Genomic DNA, 18,313 nt, shown 5'->3' with positions numbered 1-18,313 from the left:
ATTGCTCTCCTGTACTATTTCAGACGTATGTGTTTGCCTTGTACATTTATGAACATTTAACTTATATTTGAGACCTTAGAATTCGTATAACAGCATTATCAGCACCACACTCTATCCAACTGAGCTAACCGGTGCTATTCTTACATTCTTATGTGTGACTTAGGAAAGGGTGTGGCCTGAGATTTCTGAGGGCCAGAGGCGGAGATAGAGAGGTGTCTGGATGGCTGTATTTGCCTGGTGGACTTGAGGCCTCTGACCCTCTTGCTACAGAAGAATAAGTTGGCTGAAGCAAAATGAATTGGGTAGCAGAACTGAGTAATGAGAAGTGTGTTGGTTAATGTCTGCCTCTCTTTACTACCTCCCGGTCATGTCTGAGAGAACTAGGAATCACCTGAGCTCTTTACTAATTCTGCAAGGAGTTCAAAGGGTGAGACCCTACCATGGGAACAAACATAAAAGAGATTCCAAAAATGGCTGGCTGGTTGCTTCACAATTGGAGCCAGTACAGGATCATTCTGCTTCTGTTCACAACTGGGTTAGGCAAGAGCAGGATTAGTTGTTCTTAGGACCTCAAAACGTGTAAAAGAACAGTGTAAAACATTTTAAGAATCCCACAGAACAAGTTTATTGCAGTGTTATTTGCAGCACAATAACTCATTTTAATTACAAGATCTTCGGAGTATTAAAAAAAAGTCAATATATTGGTATGCTTCCTGAATCTCAAGTTTTCCCACCATTGTTAGCTAGCATGAAATATTAGTTCTTCCTTCTTCTTTGTTATTCATTTGTTTTGACAGGTCTTAAGGGCCAATCTATTAAAGTCTGAATCACCAAAACATAGGGGTGGGGGAATGAAATAGCTGTGATAACCCTGGCCCCCATATTTTGGGGGCCGCCATGTCTGGCAATGACAGCCATAAGCAGCCATAAACAGCATCTCCCATCGACCTTGCAAGCAGGATCCCAACCTCCTCCCTTCCTAGGAAATGTCAAGGAGGGAGGAGAAATCAGAGGGCTTCACACTGCCAGTATCACAGAGAGAGGAAGGAGATACAGGCCACTAAAATGACTGCAAAGCAACAACAGAAAGTTGTCACCACCATCACCACAAAGATGAGGAGGAGTCAGGGGAAGCATCAAGGCAATGGGAGACCCACACACTGTGATTTGCCCCAGACTCCTCCTAGGATCGGTGCTGCCCATTCACACACTAATCCTGATTTTGGGGTGCGTCAGCTGTGGCTTGGAATGGCATCTTCTTCTTTGGCGATCACTCAGAGCTGAATAAGATTGTCTTCCATAAACATGGTTTTAAAAGTGAGACTGTAAGTTATTGTGGAGGCTAATTCTGGATCCACACATCTTTCCACAGTGGGGACATAGGTTTCTGGGTAGGAGTTGATCACGGTGTGGATTTGCCAAATGTGTCTTCCTCTTAGCGCGTTTCTCCCTTTCATCTTGAGTTTGAGTGTTGTCAAAACCCATGGTACCTTTGGGTTTCCCTGTGAATGTCCTGGTCCTCAAACACTCTGCACTTCAATCGGGAGAAAGCTGCACTCGCAGAGCTCAGGTGATGCTGGAGTTTGGCATCACTGTCGGCCCTAGTGGAAAGATAACTGCCCAGGCAGGAGAAGTGATCAACATTTTCCAATGTTACACCATTGTTTGGATTTGTGGTGCTGCAGAGCGGTTGTTTTGTGCTTGAATGGCATGGCAAGCTGGTCCATGGCATCATGTCAGTAGTGAGATGGCTGTCTGCAGATGCAGGGGAGCATCATTGTGCAAAGCTGTCTCACAGCACATAGTGCGGTCCAGAAGTTTCATGGCAAGACTGCATTGAGGGACCGCTCATATCTGTTGAAACTTGAGAGACTCTTTGCTTCAGAAGGCTGGAGTCAGTGCTGTTATTTTGTTCTATCCCAGACCAAAATGGGAGCTATTATGACTCTCACCTGTTCACTGCTTCTACGGGCTGAACGTCTAATGTTGCAAACAATTAAGTAGACCTCTGTAGTAGTTTGCATCCCAAAGTCACTAATTCCATTGAAGTGTGTCTTTTTATAATGTTGCTGCAATTAATATTGCAGTTTTGCTTTGTTGTCCCTGGGAGTTTAAGGTGAAGGGTGGGCAATAAATAAATAATAGTTGTAATTCAACATAACTAGAATAAGTTAGCTCCTAAGGCACCACATAAACACTCCAAGGTGGCTTTAACTCTTGTCAAAATTCTTGTGACCATGCTGAAAACTGAGATGACACCCTTTCTGGTATCGGAAAGGTGATCCCTGAAGAGCCAATCTAAACCCATCCTTGCAGACTTTTCAAATGAAGTGTACAACTTTTATTTACCCAGACTTTTAATTAGTTCTCCTGCTTTAATATCTTTGTCCTTCCCATATTGCAAGTTTTATTGCTTCCCCATTGTGATAACAATTATCTTCTCCCCCTTTTGTTGGTGTTGCTGTAACGTCCTCTAATGTTGTTAATTGTTTTTTTTTTATTGTGCGTTTAAAATTTTATGTGGTTATATTGGGCTGTGTGCCTTTCGGCAGATGGGTAGAAGATACATGATTGAAATAAATAGATAAGGCTGCAATGCCAACGTCACTCGCCTAGGAGTAAAACCCGCTGAATCTCAAGGCTGGGAAAATAAGAAACCGAGAGAATTAAAATTGACAGACTTGGCCATCCCTTGTATTGCTTTATTGGAGATTCTGCAACCCACAAGTCTGCTCACGTTTTATTTCCATGAGGGTGCATTCTCTCTCACCTCCACATACCCTCAGTGCCTTTCATCTTTTTTGTCACGTATTCTTGAACTATCCCCCCGATAATGTGACCATGTGGTCCCCAACTTTTTTGGCCCAGAGGTGCATTTGGGAATTTGAGAAATCCCCGTAGGCACCACAGAATACCCATCTCACACAAGAAAACCTGGTGATGCTCATAGTGTGCCCCTAAAACAATAGACATAACACCAACCCTCCCCCAAACAAAAAAAGTGAAGAATGGACAAAATTAGGCAATGCTCCCCCCATGGGCAAAACACTCCCAATCAAAGACTAAATATGTAAATGCTCCCCAAAAGCTGCCTCCCCATAAACATTGGGCATCCCTCCAAAGTAAAATAAGAAAGCAAAAGACAACGCTTTTTAAAAATCCAAAATGTAGGCAAGATACACATGCCAAACAAAGAAATAAAAAAAGCTAGGAAAGCAGCAGCATGAGGGGTATTCTAGGAGAGGCAAGAAGTTGGGGTATCTGGAAATGTCAATTTCCAGCCAGGGGGGCACCTTCCCTCAGCATTTTCCATGCTGCCTGGCGTTGACGGGATCTGGAGCATCTAGAATACACATAGGCAAACTCCGGCCCTCCAGATGTTTGGGACTAAAATTCCCATCATCCCTAGCTAACAGGTCCAGTCGTCAGGGATGATGGGAATTTTAGTCCCACACATCTGGAGGGCCGGAGTTTGCCTATGCCTGATCTAGAAGGCCAGAGGTGCCCGTACTCCTGACAGAAGAGGATGCTTGAAAAGTTCCCGGTTGAGATCCTTCCTACTTCAGAACCTAATTATGGGACAACAACTGTTATCCTAAACCTTGAGAGTAAGCTCCATTACATTTAGCAGGATTTAAGCAGACATAGTTAAGATTGTGCTGTAAAGTCTCCAGTTACTGGGGCAGAGGTAGGGACCACGTAATGAAACTCACTAACCTCGCCTTCTGCTTGCCCCCCCCTCAATTTAGTCAAATCATACCTTTGAAATCAACCAATATGAGGACCATCACAATAAGAGCAGGAGGCATCTCCCTCTGTCTCATCAGTCATTTGAACGCTGCATATTTTACACCAAGTTCAGGTAAATCAAAGCCCCAAAATCAGAGAGATATTTGGAAGGTGAGAATTCCATAAGCACCTTTAGAAATGACAAGTGTACCAGTGCAATGAATAAACACATTAAATTGACTCTTCTCGCATTCTTCGCTATATCAGCCACTTTAGGTAGGCAGGTCTTCAACAATGATATCCTGTATATTATGAGCTCTTTCTCTGTTTGCTGAGCTTTATGTAGTGGAAGTGACACCATTGATGCACAAGCAGAAGGTATAAGCTGGCTTCGGGGGAGCTCAACAATAGCAGAACAACAACAAAAATCCCACTGAAAGAATGTGCGGCTGGTTGAACCCGTGAACCAGAGCACAGCTCAGTGGTAGAACAGCTGCTTTGCATGCAGAAGGTCCCAGGTTCAAACCCTAGCATCTCCAGATAGGGCTGGGAAAAGTCTCCTGCCCTGAATCCTGGACACTTGCTGCCGGTCAGTGGGGGCTGTACTGACCTAGATGGACCGATTGATCTGGCTTTGTATAAGGCAATTTCTTTTACATTTTGATGCAGGTCCTGCTTGGCAATTCCTCAGGCTAAATAGCTGATGGCTTTTCCTTTTCTTTTTTTGAAAACTACCCGGTCTCTGCCATCCGAGTCTGTTCCAAATGATCTAGACAGCACAGCTTTCTTATCAGGCCTGGCCACTTCATTTCTGAATTCCTTTGGCATTCTTGGCTGTCCCATCTAGGACTTGTGACATGGTTGCTTGTTTAGTTTCCCAGATTTTTCCATCACCTCCTCTTGGACACCTCAACAGCTATCAGTGAGTGTATTTTTAAAAGAAGGCGGAAGGGTATAGATAGCCCTTCCACATCCTCTGCTCTGTGCCAAGATGCAAATAATCCTTAGTTTTCTTTCCGTTTCTGTACCTCCTTAAGCATGCTCATATTTTTTTAGTTCTTTTTTTCCCTTCCTTCCTTTCATGCATTATTACTATGACCGATCAACCCTATACAGCTTATGTCCAGGCTATCTGAAAGACCATATTATCCCATGCAAACCTGCCCAGGCTCTGGGATCTTCAGGGAAGGAATTTCTCTCTCTCTCTCTGACCACCCTTAGAGGCAGGCTTGGTGGGGAAGCAGAAGAGGGCCTTCTTGGTGGCTGCTCCCAGACTTTGGTACTCCCTCCCTAGAGAAGCTAGATGGGCTGCTTCCTTGTCCTTCCACTGGCGGATGAAAAGTGTTCTTTTCTGACAGGCCTTTTTTAAAAAAGGAAAGTATTTTAATAGATTTCTTTGTTATTTTGTTTTAATTCTATTTGCTTCTTAATGATGACCTTCTGTATGCTATCAGCTTTTTGTATGTTATCTGCATTGCTTTAATTGGTGCAATATCTTTGAGTTTCAGCCTGGGAGGAAGGCGGGATATAAATAATAGAATCATAGAATCATAAAATCTTAGAGTTGGAAGGGGCCCAAGGGTCATCTAGTCCAACCCCCTGCAATGCAGGAATCTCAGCTAAAGCATCCATGACAGATAGCAAAAAACTCCAAGGAAGGAGAGTCTACCACCTCTTGTGGGAGTCTGTTCCATGGCCAACAGTTCTTACTGTCACAAAATTGTTTTTTCTTCTTCTGAATGTTAAGTCAGAATCTCCTTTCTTGCAACTTGAAGCCATTGCCTCGAGTCCGACCCTCAAGAGCAGGAGAAAACAAACATGCCCCCTCTTCCACGTGATAGCCCTTAAGATATTTGAAGATGGCTATCATATCTCATCTCAGTCTCCTCTTTTCCAGGCTAAACATACCCAGTTCCTTCAAGCGCTCCTCATAAAGCTCAGTTTCCAGACACTTGATCATCTTGGTTGCCCTCCTCTGCTCTCGTTCCAGCTTGCCAATATCCTTCTTATAAAATAAAATAATAAAATGAATGAAGAAATGCAGCAACATATTGATGGTCTCAATTGTCCTGGAAGTACCAATGTTACGCAGTATGTTGAGGTGATGTCAGCGTAGGAACCTGGGCAGTTGCCTTAGGCACTGCCCAAGGCCAAGCTCATCATACCAGCTTAATTTATCGCAGATCCACTTTTGATCCTGATTATCCACTCCATCTCCCCCCCACCAGTTTAACCTTAGAACAACCCTGTGAGGTAAGGTAGGCTGACGAGAGAGTATAGCTGGCCCCAGTGGGTATGAATTTTGGGGCAGGCTTTCAAAAGAGAAAGGAAATAACAAACTGATGCAGAAATACCTGGTGCTGAACCTAAGGTTGGGAAAATGAAAACCTGAAATGGACAGATTCCTCCATGCCTATCTGACCCCCCAGAACTGACCTTCTCTTTCACCCTCTTAGCTAGATGTGGGTGATATAATAATGAATGAATTGCAGAACAGTTTACATCATTTGATAGGCTCACGATCACCCTCCAAGATGTACATTCACCCTTAGCTGCAAGAATTGTAACTCTGTGTGTTTGTTGTTGAACTCCCCTTCCTCAAAAGCAGCCATATGAACAACCTGAGCCTCTTATTCTGCTTTGACATCTTCTCTGGCTCCGTGAACTTAAATATAGAGTAGAAATCACCAGCTCCCGTTTATTAGACTTATGTTTGCTTTCCGTGAGCACAAGGAACTTGACATATCATGCTTCTCACTGGGTACCAGGGAACTAGAAGTATGTCCCCCCCCCAATGATGTCTGCTAGCATCCTTTCCAAGCATCTACTTTTCATCCAAGGTTTCAGAGTTAATAAGAATAATGATTATATCCTGTGCTTTCTTAATGTCCTTGGGAGAAGGCAAGGCATATGGCAATTTGCTTTACAGCCTGTTAAACTGGAGGTCGAATAACTTTGTAATTCTGTGACTCCAAAAGACTATTTTGTACAGACTTGAGCATCCTTGACATGACTGTTTTTTGCCCTGACAGCTAAATGGAACCTCCATATTCAGAGGCAGTATATAATGTGAGGTGGTGGGCGCACAACATGCCTTCATCTACCTCTAGCCTAGAAACTAGAGTGTTGGGCTAGATAGATCTTTGGTCTGATTCCGTAGGGCTTCATCTTGTGTTACGAGACTCCCAGAGGTGTTTAAAACAACCACCACAGAATTTCTATTGCTTATGTTTGCAAACGTTTGCTTGAATCTATGTAGATAATGTCTGGTGAAATTTCCAAAGCTGGGGGAGACTGAGCTTAGTGGACCTGTGTGTGTGTGTGTGTGTGTGTGTGTGTGAGAGAGAGAGAGAGAGAGAGAGAGAGAGAGAGAGAGAACGCTCTCCATATCTACTTGCCCTTTGCTGTAGCTAGAAGGAGAATTAATAATGCACAACTAAGAGGGCATTTAGGGGCGCGGGTGGCACTGTGGGTTAAACCACAGAGCCTAGGACTTGCCGATCAGAAGGTCGGCGGTTCGAATCCCCGCAACGGGGTGAGCTCCTGTTGCTCGGTCCCTGCTCCTGCCCACCTAGCAGTTTGAAAGGACATCGAAGTGCAAGTAGATAAATAGGTACTGCTCCGGCGGGAAGGTAAACAGCGTTTCCGTGTGCTGCTCTGGTTCGCCAGAAGTGGCTTAGTCATGCTGGCCACATGACCCGGAAGCTGTACGCCGGCTCCCTCGGCCAATAAAGCGAGATGAGCGCCGCAACCCCAGGGTCGGTCATGACTGGACCTAATGGTCAGGGGTCCCTTTACCTTTACTTTTAAGAGGGTATTTGCACATGGGTTCTATGTGTACAACTGATCAGACTGAAGAAGTATTCTTGGTTTATAATTTAGGGTGCAGAATTCAAAAGGGTTTTAACATAGAGTGGAAGCCTTGCCTTGCTTGTTTACCAGTCATGCTTGGAAACCTGTACTGCTTCCCACCAAAATAGACAGAGCCCAATTCAAAGCTGCATAAGACTCAGTTGCACGTCAGATGATGGATATTGGGGATGCAGCAGTGTCTAATCCTTCCCTCTACCAAGTTTCCAAACCTCTGTCTCCTCTCCCTCTCACCCATCTGCCTGCAACGGCTCTCTCTCGCACTTCCTCATGTAGTCCTTGAGATTCTTATTTCAAATAAAAGCCCGAGATGGGAGGAGAGAGAAGCATCTCTTCTGCCTCCACACCATCCTGTTACTTCTCCAGCACTAAGGAAAGTAATTGAGATGGGGTGGGAAAGGTTTGGAGGCAGACTGGAGGGAGAACCAGTAGCGGCTGGTGCTTATTGGGAATGATGGGCTGGAAGGCAGGGAAGTCAGCAGTAGGTAGGCCTAACAGAGGTGGAGCCAATAGAATCTAACAGCAGGTGGAGCTGGAGTGAATCAAAGTGGAGCCAGGGCCAATGACAGGCAGAGGTACAGCCAATGACAGGTAGTGTCAGCTGATTCTAGTTTGTCTCCACCTTCCACCTTCCTCCTGAAACTATGGAGGAGAAAATTAGCAGGAGTGCCACCCCCTATAATTTTAGCTAAATAAAAAGGCAGGCAATTGGGGGCTTGGTGAGGGAAGACAGAGGTTGCTGGGGCAGTGTCATATCTTCCATATTGGGCCAGCCTCCACTGGGGAGGAAATGATGTCTTCTTTGGGTTGGGTTGAAATCTAAGCCGGAGAAGAACTTTCAGGGTTGTGATGGTTGCCTTTTATTTGGGGCAAGCTTTATGGAGCCACGGAGACATCTTATTTCTGAGCCAGGAAAGACAGCATTTGATGACATCGCTAGACTATACTTCAATCAAACGGGGCTGGGGGGGGGGAGTATTTGGGGGCGGGGATGCAAAAAAGGGGGTCTGAGATTTTTTTGCTCTCCCACTTCCCTTACTCATTGCCTGCCAATTCTCTGTCTCTGTCCCAGCGGCATCCTTTGCTACCAGTATGTCCGCTTTTATGGCTTTAATGATGCATTCAGAGCTGGCAAAAGCTGTCAGAGTGACATTAAAGGGGAGGCCGAAGTCAATCTGTGCGCTATATTTAACCTGACACTGTCAGCTGAGGGCCGGCACTTGAGCCTCTGTGGCAAGAAAATAAACCGGGCACCTCACTTGTGATCATCCTCCCTATCTTCACAAACACTTAGAAGTCCTTTTGTCTTCTTTTCACATGGGAACAAGGAAGACAGAGAGGAGAAGCTTATAGGTAACACCAGAGCTGGGCGTCCAGTGTGCTTCTGACATTAATGATAACTGACCTGTTTAGCTGTCATTAGGGAGGGAGAGGACTAGAAGGGCTCTCCATTCAGTTCTCATTAAAACAAACGTAATTTGCCAAGGCTCATCCACTGGGAGGGAACTTAGAGGACTCTAGCAGAGAAGTCATAGCATGAGAGAAGAAAGCTCCTTCAAGAAGAACGTCCAAATGTTTTATCTGCCCTGTGACCTCAAATCCATCAACATGCAGCAAGAGGTGGCGATGTTATATTGAAGCAACCAGGAGAAAAACAGAATAGAGAAATGATATCACCACTTTTGAAAACAGAAAGGACATTTCTCATGGAGTTAATTAATAGAACCATCGGTCTCTGTTCGATGTCATGTGTTTGTGCCTAAGCCTCTTCTGTCTCATTTCCATATTCATCTGTTTTTGAAAGAAATCTGTACAAGAAGTTGTGTCCAATCCCTTACATCTCTAGTTGGGATTGGGGAGACTCCTGTAGGAAATCCCAGAGAACTACAGTCAGTGTAGACAATACTGAGCTAGATGGACCAATGGTCTGATTTGGGATAAGGCAGCTTCTGTGTTCAACACACACACACACACACACACACGGCCATCTTACCCATAGAGACTAGTGGCACGGGGCGCCATGGCGCCAAGTTCTGGAGGGCACCAGGTGAGAGACCAGGGAACACCGAACGAGTGCGCTGATTGAGAGAGGGTGCGTGCGCTGCTCCCGCCGAGCATCAGCTGGGTTTTTTTCTCTTTTAGCCTGCAGGCGCCAAATTCTGTGGGATGCCAGAAGGCTAAAAGGGAAAAAACCAAGCCAACTCTCAGCGGGAGCAGCGCACGCACCCTCGCTCACTCAGCACACTCATTCGGTGTTCCCAGGACTCTCGTCTGGTGCCCTCCAGAACTTGGCTGCCCGCCTCCTCCAGCCCTAAAAAAAGGTTGAAAACTCTGGGGGGGGGGAGGGCACCGGAGGGATCTTTGCACCATGGCACTGGATATGCTTAAGACAGCCCCGCACACACACAATCGCTACGAGGCAGTGGGCCATTGTCACACAGCTCTGACCAAAAGGAAGTTCTCCTAATGTTTAAATGGAATCCGTTTTCTTACCATTTCCATCCATCAGCTTTAGTTCTGACCTTTGGCCAAAGGCTTCACAGAAAAAAAAAAAGGATCTTCAGGAGGGTTTAGGAGGAAGAGAGAAGTGGTACTGTGTGGGTGTTGGGTTGGGAGTCTCAAGAAGAAGCTCAGCAGTAGAGCACCTGCTTTGTATGTCAATTCAATCCATGGAAAGTCCAGGTAGGACTGAGGGAAAACCTGCCTGAAACACTGGAGAGCCTCTGCCAGTCAGTGTAAGTTATACTGAGCTAGATGGACCATTCGGTCTGATTCAGTGTAACCCAGTTTCTTATGTTCTCAGCAAGGAAAACTTGATTTTTTTAAGGTAGCAAGACGGTCTGCATCTCATGTGTAGGCTCCACATGAATCAGGTCTTGTATCCTAACCCTTGAATTTGACTGAGTTTGCATTGAAAGGCAATCTTCCTAATTCACACTTTACAAAAATAAAATAAAATACAGGAACCAAAACACAGTCATTCTTTGCAATGTTCGTTCCTGTGAATTATTGCAATGCAGTAGTCCAGCAAAGTAATGAGTGTGAAGATGTAGCCATTCTTTGAAGCGTTGATTAAAATGCACACATGCATGAAAGTAACATGCAAATGTGCATCACAGCAAGGAAAACAGGTTTGCAAAGAGGTGCAGATTAGGGAAAACTACTTAGTAAATGATGAATGTTAGGCGAAAATTGCACTGAAATGCTGCTGAATTTGATGAACTGAACTTAAGACTAGGGAAATGAGAAAGGGAGGGTGAAATTCACTTATTCCTATTATTGGAACAACATGGCAGGGCTTGGACCTTAGAAACCTGGTGCCAATCAGAATAGACAAGGAGACGATACTGAGCTAGACAGACCAATGTTCTGACTCAACAGAAGGCAGCCTCTTGTGTAGGAGACCTACAGGCAGCTGGTGGTGGCAGAGTTGCTAAGAGAGAGCAGATTTTGTGAAACTGATGAAGCTTCCCCCCACCCCCACCCCCCAAAATACCCCATAAATGTCTAGAAGAGGTGTGCATTGCACAATCACAGAGGGGAAATACAGCCTTTCAAATAAAATAATAGGAAAGAAAAATGGTTCACGGCATGATGGGGACATTGTCAGAAGAAGTAAGGACACATTTTTGTTGCTAATGCTCAATTTTCTTGCTATCAGTTGGAAGGTCAAGAGATCAGGGCAACCGCTGCCAAATGAACACAACAGGAGGATACTTGCAGGAAGAGGATGTGGTGTGAAATGCAGCTTCAGATTTTTATATACAGTGGTACCTCGGGTTACATACGCTTCAGGTTACATATGCTTCAGGTTACAGACTTCGCTAACCCAGAAATAGTGCTTCAGGTTAAGAACTTTGCTTCAGGATGAGAACAGAAATCGTGCTCCAGCGGCGCGGCAGCAGCAGGAGACCCAATTAGCTAAAGTGGTGCTTCAGGTTAAGAACAATTTCAGGTTAAGAACAGACCTCCGGAACGAATTAAGTACTTAAAAAAAAATATTCTTTTTTTAATGTGTTTTTATGCACCTTTCCCACTACTATACACAGTTTAATGCATTTCTAGGGGGTTGAGAACTGCATCTCAAAATGTGGAGAAGTACAAATTTCTAAGGTTTGCTACACAGAATCAAAGTTCTAACGTTTGCTACACAGAATCAGGTGGTATGCCTTGAGTCCCATTTAATCATCAGAGCTGATGAAGCAAATTTGTTTTCTATTGCTCTAGAGCAGCGGTTCTCAACCTGTGGGTCCCCAGATGCTGTTGGACTACAACTCCCATCACACCTAGCTAGCAAAGCCAGAGCTCAGGGATGGTGGGATTTGTAGTCCAACAACATCTGAGAACTGCTGCATTAGAAGCAACCGTCTGGAAAGACTCTTCATTGGTTCAACAGCAACATGCAGATTAGAAGGTTGCAATTCACCTTGGGAGATTTAATCCCTTCTCCTCCTTGTCCCCCTGCCTGTTTATGCTGCGTGTTTGAGTCAACAAATGTCTTTTCTTCTGCTGCCATGTGTCACCCCTTCATGCAGATTGTGGGAATGTGTACGCCCAGCAATCGCATTTGTGTGGGAGAGACCGTGTGTTCCTCTGGAACAGTTTCTCGGTGTCATTTCTTTGCTTTTTGGCAGTTGCTCAGCTTTTTGTTCTCACCTTTGGATTGAAGGCCATGTAACTCAGCGCCTGAAGCCTGATTAACATTGCATAATTAAAAAATAGGGTGGGGGGGATGCCAAAGCCAATATATACGATCTGTATAGATGCTCTGTATTATGCTGTTTATTTGCCAGTATTTATAGTGGGGCAGTGCACTTTGCAGAATGGGAGAATGATGCTGACTTAAGTTATTTCTCCACAGAGCAGTCTTTATTTATTACTTTTATATCACACCTTTCTTCCAAGGAGCTCAGGGTGGTATACAGAGTTCTTCCCCCTCCCCTACCATTTTATCTTTATAAGAACCCTGTGAGGTAGGTTAGGCTAAGAGACAGCAAGATCACCATGTGAGCATCATGGCTGAATAGGGATTCAAACCCTGAGTTCCCAGATCCTAGTCCAATGTTCTAAATGCTACACCACAATGGGAACCACCCCTGTTCAGTGTTCAATTGGCCCTAACAGATGGGAAATTTAGGAATCAATTTAAAATTACTGGGGGGTTGGGAATCAGAGCTTGTTCGGCAGTGGGAGGTTTATTTTTATTTTTTAATGTAAAAATATTCCTGAGCTGCTTCCAAATAAAACTGATGAGACTTTGCATATCCCTCCTTTGGGGGGGGGGTAGCTCTGTTTCATCCTCAAAATGTGGAATATGGTCCAGGATCAGGGCCACCATGCTTAGGTCAATATAATATGCCCACTTGTAATGGTTTGGGTGGGTTTCACGGACAAGTTAGGGATTTCCCAGAAAGTCGGCAAAAATGCCATCACAGGCCATTGCGAAGTAGAATAGAAACAAACTGTTCTTTTGGAAGGTCTTGGCAGTTTTCTCAAAACTATATTGAGAAGCTGAAATGGAGCGTTGGAGAGGGGACAAAAAGTTGAGCTGTGTGATTTATTCATTATTTCCTAAAACAAGTTTCTCCGTTTTCCATCTTGAGCAAATTGAAGAGCTGAACCCAAGAGTGAAAAATGGTGTGATTTTTCAAATCGCCCTGTGGAGACGAATGGATGTATAACTTACGGGACTGCACTTCAGCGGCTGGCAAAGGTTAACATCTTCCTCCTTAGGGGGTGGGGGAGGAAAGGAACAAGACCTTGTTTTACCATAACTTGGGTATGATTCATACAGCATTGGAATGAGCAAAAGCGAATAGCAGTGCAGCCAAAGAGTCATGTCGCTGGCTTGTAAAAATGATATAATAGTTCTTCTCGGTGAATGTGAAATATTTTAATTGGGAAACTTGTCGAGCATTCTTTTGCCGGGTTTGGTAACCTTTGCCAGCTGAAGGGCCAGAGTTCCTCCTGGGCAACTTTCCGGGGGCCACATGCCAGTGGTGAGTGGAATCAGAGGCAAGAGTGGACAGATCAACATATGTAGATGTAACCTTTGCACGGTATGCTAGTTTCTACACTCTTCCCTCTTTATCTTTCGTCCAGGTGAGCAAGAGGCATTAACAGAGTTCACTAACATATTCCAGCCAGGCAAAAACTCTCTGAGGTGCTGCCAAGGGGCACCTGGGCAGAGGGTCTGTGGGTAGGGTGAGGGGAGAGCCCTATGGGTCAGACAGAGAGGCAAGAGTTGTGGAGTGGACATTCCCAGTTGGTGCATGAACCATAGCTACCTGTTGAATCTCTGTAATTTTTATATGACAAATGTATGTGTGCATTGTCCTGATTTTCACAGAATCATAGAATTGTAGAGTTTGAAGGGACCCCGGGGGTGGTCTAGTCCATGTTCAGGCAGGAATCTCAATTGAAGCATCCATGAACAGCTGGATAGTTCAGTCCGTAGAGCACGAGCCTCTTAGGTGGAATGTACACATATATAAAAAGCGCTATGAAAATATATATTTTTAAAAAAGTTTTGAAAAATACATTGATTATTGCATAGCTCACTGTTGCCATCTAGTGTCACGTTTGCATATTGCACTTTGCAACTCATTTAAAATATTTTATTTGCAGCTGTATAGCTGAGTCCTTAATCTCAGGGTCGTGGGTTTGAGCCCGACATTGGGCAAAAAGGTTCCTATTCTGCAGGGGGTTGGACTAAATTACCTTTGTGGATCATTTAGTCCTTTGCAGTTCTATGATTCTATGACAGGTGGCCATGCAACCTTTGCTTAAAAACCTCCAACTCTGTCCTCACTGATAATGGGCCTAACAGGAAATCCACGATGGTGGCCATCACTACCTCTTCTGAGAGCAAGTTCCATCGTTCGGCTATGCACTGTGTGAAGAAGTATTTTATTTTGTCTGTCCTGAATCTTCATCTATTTGGCTTCATTGGATGTCCCCAAATTCTTGTCTAATGAGAGAGGGAGGGGAAAAATATCTGCCCACTTTTTCCATGCCACACATAATTTAATAAACTTCTACTATGTCATCCATCTCTTCCTTGCCTTTTCTCTAAACTAAAAAGCCTCAAATTATTGCATCAATGGCATGTTGCAGAATACCCACACACAAACATAATCCATCTGGAGGGAATCTTAGATTCTACATTTCCCGCCTTTGCTACAGGTGATGGCATCAGGAGAACAGGCGACGCAGCATTGCAGGAGAGCAGCATTCCCTTCATGCCTCCGGTTGGCTTAGAAGAGGCCAATGATACGCCTGACAAGCGGCTAGAGCACTGAACATTGAACCCAAGTCTCCAAAGGTAAAGGAAGGTTTCAGTTCTTCTTTGATTCTAACTAGGCAAGTGGGATGAATAAAGATGAAACGCTTCCCCATTCGCTTGAATTCTTGCTGCCCTTCTTTGAGGGCTGGCTGGCTTGGTGCGTTGTTATGGGGGAGGGGTTAATACAAGGTGGCAGCAAATGTAACTGGGATATCCCAGGAGTGCGTTCCTGGCTTTTAAAAGAACATTTCACTGCAGCAGTCTCGGGGACAGCATTTTCTCTCATTATGTCACATTTCTTTCCCATAGCCAAGGAAGGAAGGAAGGAGAATGGATGATTAAGTAGCAATGGAAGGTGATGAGAGTAAATAAGGAAAAAATCAATTACTTATTTTGATGGCTCATTTCCCCCCCCCCCTTCACAGGTTGCCCCATATATTTGTTTTTGGTTGTTTTGCTAATTAATGAGCTTTCTTCCTCCCACTGAGCACTGCTGCAAAGTGCCATCGCTGTGCTGCAATATTAAGAGATTACATTTTTAAAGAATCATCTAATGATTTAACTAACTTCCTATACTGGACAACATAGATTTGGCCCTTGTGGGGAAACCCCACTTCCTCATCTCTTTTCAAGGCATCAGTTCTGCTACTCCAAGCATGGCTCTTTCCCCTCTCTGAGCTAGCACTTCAAACCTGTTCCTTTCTCAACATCCATGTGCCTGAGAACATAGAATTCCAACATAGCGTTGGAAGTGACCACAAGGCTCATCTAGTCCAACGTTCTGGAAGTGCAAGAACATGACAGGACTTGGTGTAGTCAGGCAGAGGCAAGGCTGAAAGAAGGTGAGATGGGGAACAGTAGCAGAGTCACCTTGTTGTTCAGATTAAGACAGCAGCTCTAACCCAGAAGTTTTGCTGTGGATTGCTTTAACGTACAATTAATCTACTCTGGCCTATTGATCAAGTTCAAGAGACTTTCTTTATTGCCGGGCTAGTTACCCTGCAGTACCCTTCTTTGGCCAGAGCTTGTGGTGGCGCTCTATGTAACATCCCATGCATAGGCCTTGTGGGTCTGAGTCCAGACCAATTGGTTAGCTTTCTTCTGGTAGAGTATCTTGGTTAAATTGCAAATGTAAATTGAGGAAGATAACTGTGTTGTAGTCCAAAGCATCTCGAGGGCATCAGGTTTGGGAAGGCCAGATAAAGGATTCAGTCAGGACAGGATGTTATGCCATGCTGCAATGTAAACACAAATAAATGTCTATACCTAGTCTGAAAGCTGAGCAATTTGTCTATCTCATACTTCCCGCTGCTACAGTACCTTAAAAGTTTTATGCTGAAGAAGTGCAAAGTTTGATCAGAGTTACAAAGGAGGTCAACAGCAGAGATCTGATTAGCTCACCCATTTCCCGCCCTAAGTTACTATCCAGTTAATAACTCACAATATCTCCATATCTGTATGTCAGCCAGACTGACCTATAAGCCACCATTGGACTTTAATCTTTCCTTTATGGACTCAGAAATCAGAAGCTAATACTTCTCCCACCTAAAGAGAGAGAGGAAGGGATATTTAACAACAGAAAACTCAATAAAAGCCTCTGTGTTATGGAAAGCCTATTAAGTAAAAAATGTATTTTAGCCAATTAGCAAGGGTCAATGAGTTATCCTCACAAATCTGGTAGTGGGGGAGTGGAGGTGGGGGGGATGAGTTTAAAAGTAGTCAAAAAATTATTTAGCAATGTATTTTATATCCAGATCTGAGCAAATAATGGATCCTTGCAGCCAGATCATGTGACGTTAACTTCAGAGGTTGCCAACCTTTCTTAGCATACAGACACATTTGCAAAGTGGAGAAACTTCTGTGGCTAGCAGACACCCACCCACACACCAAGTCAAACACACCAGAACCTTTTCTACTGGCTACGAAAGAATGAATGCTTCTTGCATGCCTAATTTCTGTGAGAGGAGCAGCAGAAGGGACTACAGCTGTGGGCACTGGCCAATACCTTTGTGGGTGCATGTGTACCTACAGGTTCGATGCTGCTGACTCCTTGACCTAATTTATGGCTTGGAGCTCCTTTCCTTCCGCATATTCTTCCATTCTTCCCTAGCAAACTGATCCATGGCTGGAGACAGTAAGGCATCTGGATACCAGTAGCAGCAAACCATGGGGTGGGGTGGGGGGGTGCTCTTGTGCTTGGGTTTCCTAAAGGTATCTCCATCTCCTCAGAGTATTGCGAAAGAACGATGTCAGTCAACATTTGATGATCTCCTTCTACCGGTCCACAATAGAAAGTGTCCTTTCATACTGCATCATGGTGCTGTATGCTGGTTTGACATCAACTGGTAGGAAGTGCCTACAGAGGGTGATGAATACAGCACAAGATATTATGGGCTGTCCCGTGAATCTGCTGGATGAACTAGCGGAAGAACTTTACCTCAGGAGAGTGAGGAAAATTCTCAGGGATGATTCACACCCTGGCGGCACTTTCTTGATCTCCTGTCCTCAGGCAGAAGATATAGAAGCATGATTAGTTGCACCAACAGGGTAAAGAACAGCTTCTATCCGTGGGCTGTTAGGCTGCTGAATGAAAAGATAACAACAGGGCAACTGACTTTCGGGTTTGGTGGGTGTGCGTCAGTAAACAAGGGGAATTAAGACCAAGAGAGCTGAGTGGGGGGTGCTTGTGTAATCTCACTGTATACATGTTGTACAAGTGACAATAAAGTATTTCAATGTATCTGGAAGGCCACTGTGAGATCAGGAATGCTAGCCTGGGTTGGCCTTTGGCCTGATCCAACAAGCTCTGATTATGTTCTTAACATACCCCACCTATTTTCTTAGGCTCCAACAGGATTCAGATACTCTGCATCATGTACAATCCTCTCTTGCTTTCTATCGCTTTTTGGTCTAGCAGTGGAGAATGCTTTTGTAAGCCCTCCATGCACATGTGACGGTGGGTGGGTGTTGCTGTTACCACTTCACATGGGTGGGCTGACTCACACAATTTATATAAAGAGAGGCTTCCTGAACTTTTGATTTGGAGGTTTGGGGAGCAGCTCTGATAGCCTTTGGGGGTTATCTCAGGGGCTTAATTACTTTCCCTGGAGACTTGGGAGCTTACACAATTGCGACGCCACCCCTCCTTTGCAGTGCGTCGTGTCCAGGACAGAGGGTTTCACATAATCATTTTTCACATAATTTTCATACTTTTTGGACCTCTTATTGAAAATGAAAAATTCAACAGGAAAAACTTCAAACTCAGCCCGTGATTGCATGTATTAGTTTGTTTGATACTTAATTATATGCAAAGTGCGGTGCCAGTAAACCTGCATGAAATAATATTACATTTTCTGGTTGCCACTAGTTTTGATTTATGCTAGACCAGAAGTGGGGAAACCTCTGGACCAAAGGCTGATTGAAGCCCAC

General features: G+C 44.5%; 1 protein-coding gene across 2 annotated transcripts in view; it reads left to right on the top strand.

Moving 5' to 3' along the window:
• The window catches only part of CHRM2 (cholinergic receptor muscarinic 2), a 177,873-nt gene that overhangs the window by 41,099 nt on the left and 118,461 nt on the right, over window positions 1–18,313 (top strand). For both annotated transcript variants that reach the window (XM_083572378.1, XM_083572377.1), the window contains exon 3: window positions 14,785–14,923. The gene's annotated coding sequence lies outside the window, so the exon portion shown is untranslated. The remainder of the gene's footprint in view (window positions 1–14,784; window positions 14,924–18,313) is intronic.

Source organism: Podarcis filfolensis (assembly GCF_964270895.1).
Source record: "Podarcis filfolensis genome assembly, chromosome: 10".
NCBI classification, from domain to species: Eukaryota; Metazoa; Chordata; class Lepidosauria; order Squamata; family Lacertidae; genus Podarcis; species Podarcis filfolensis.
Note: the sequence above shows the minus strand (reverse complement) of the source record. Positions and strands in the feature narration are given on the sequence as shown.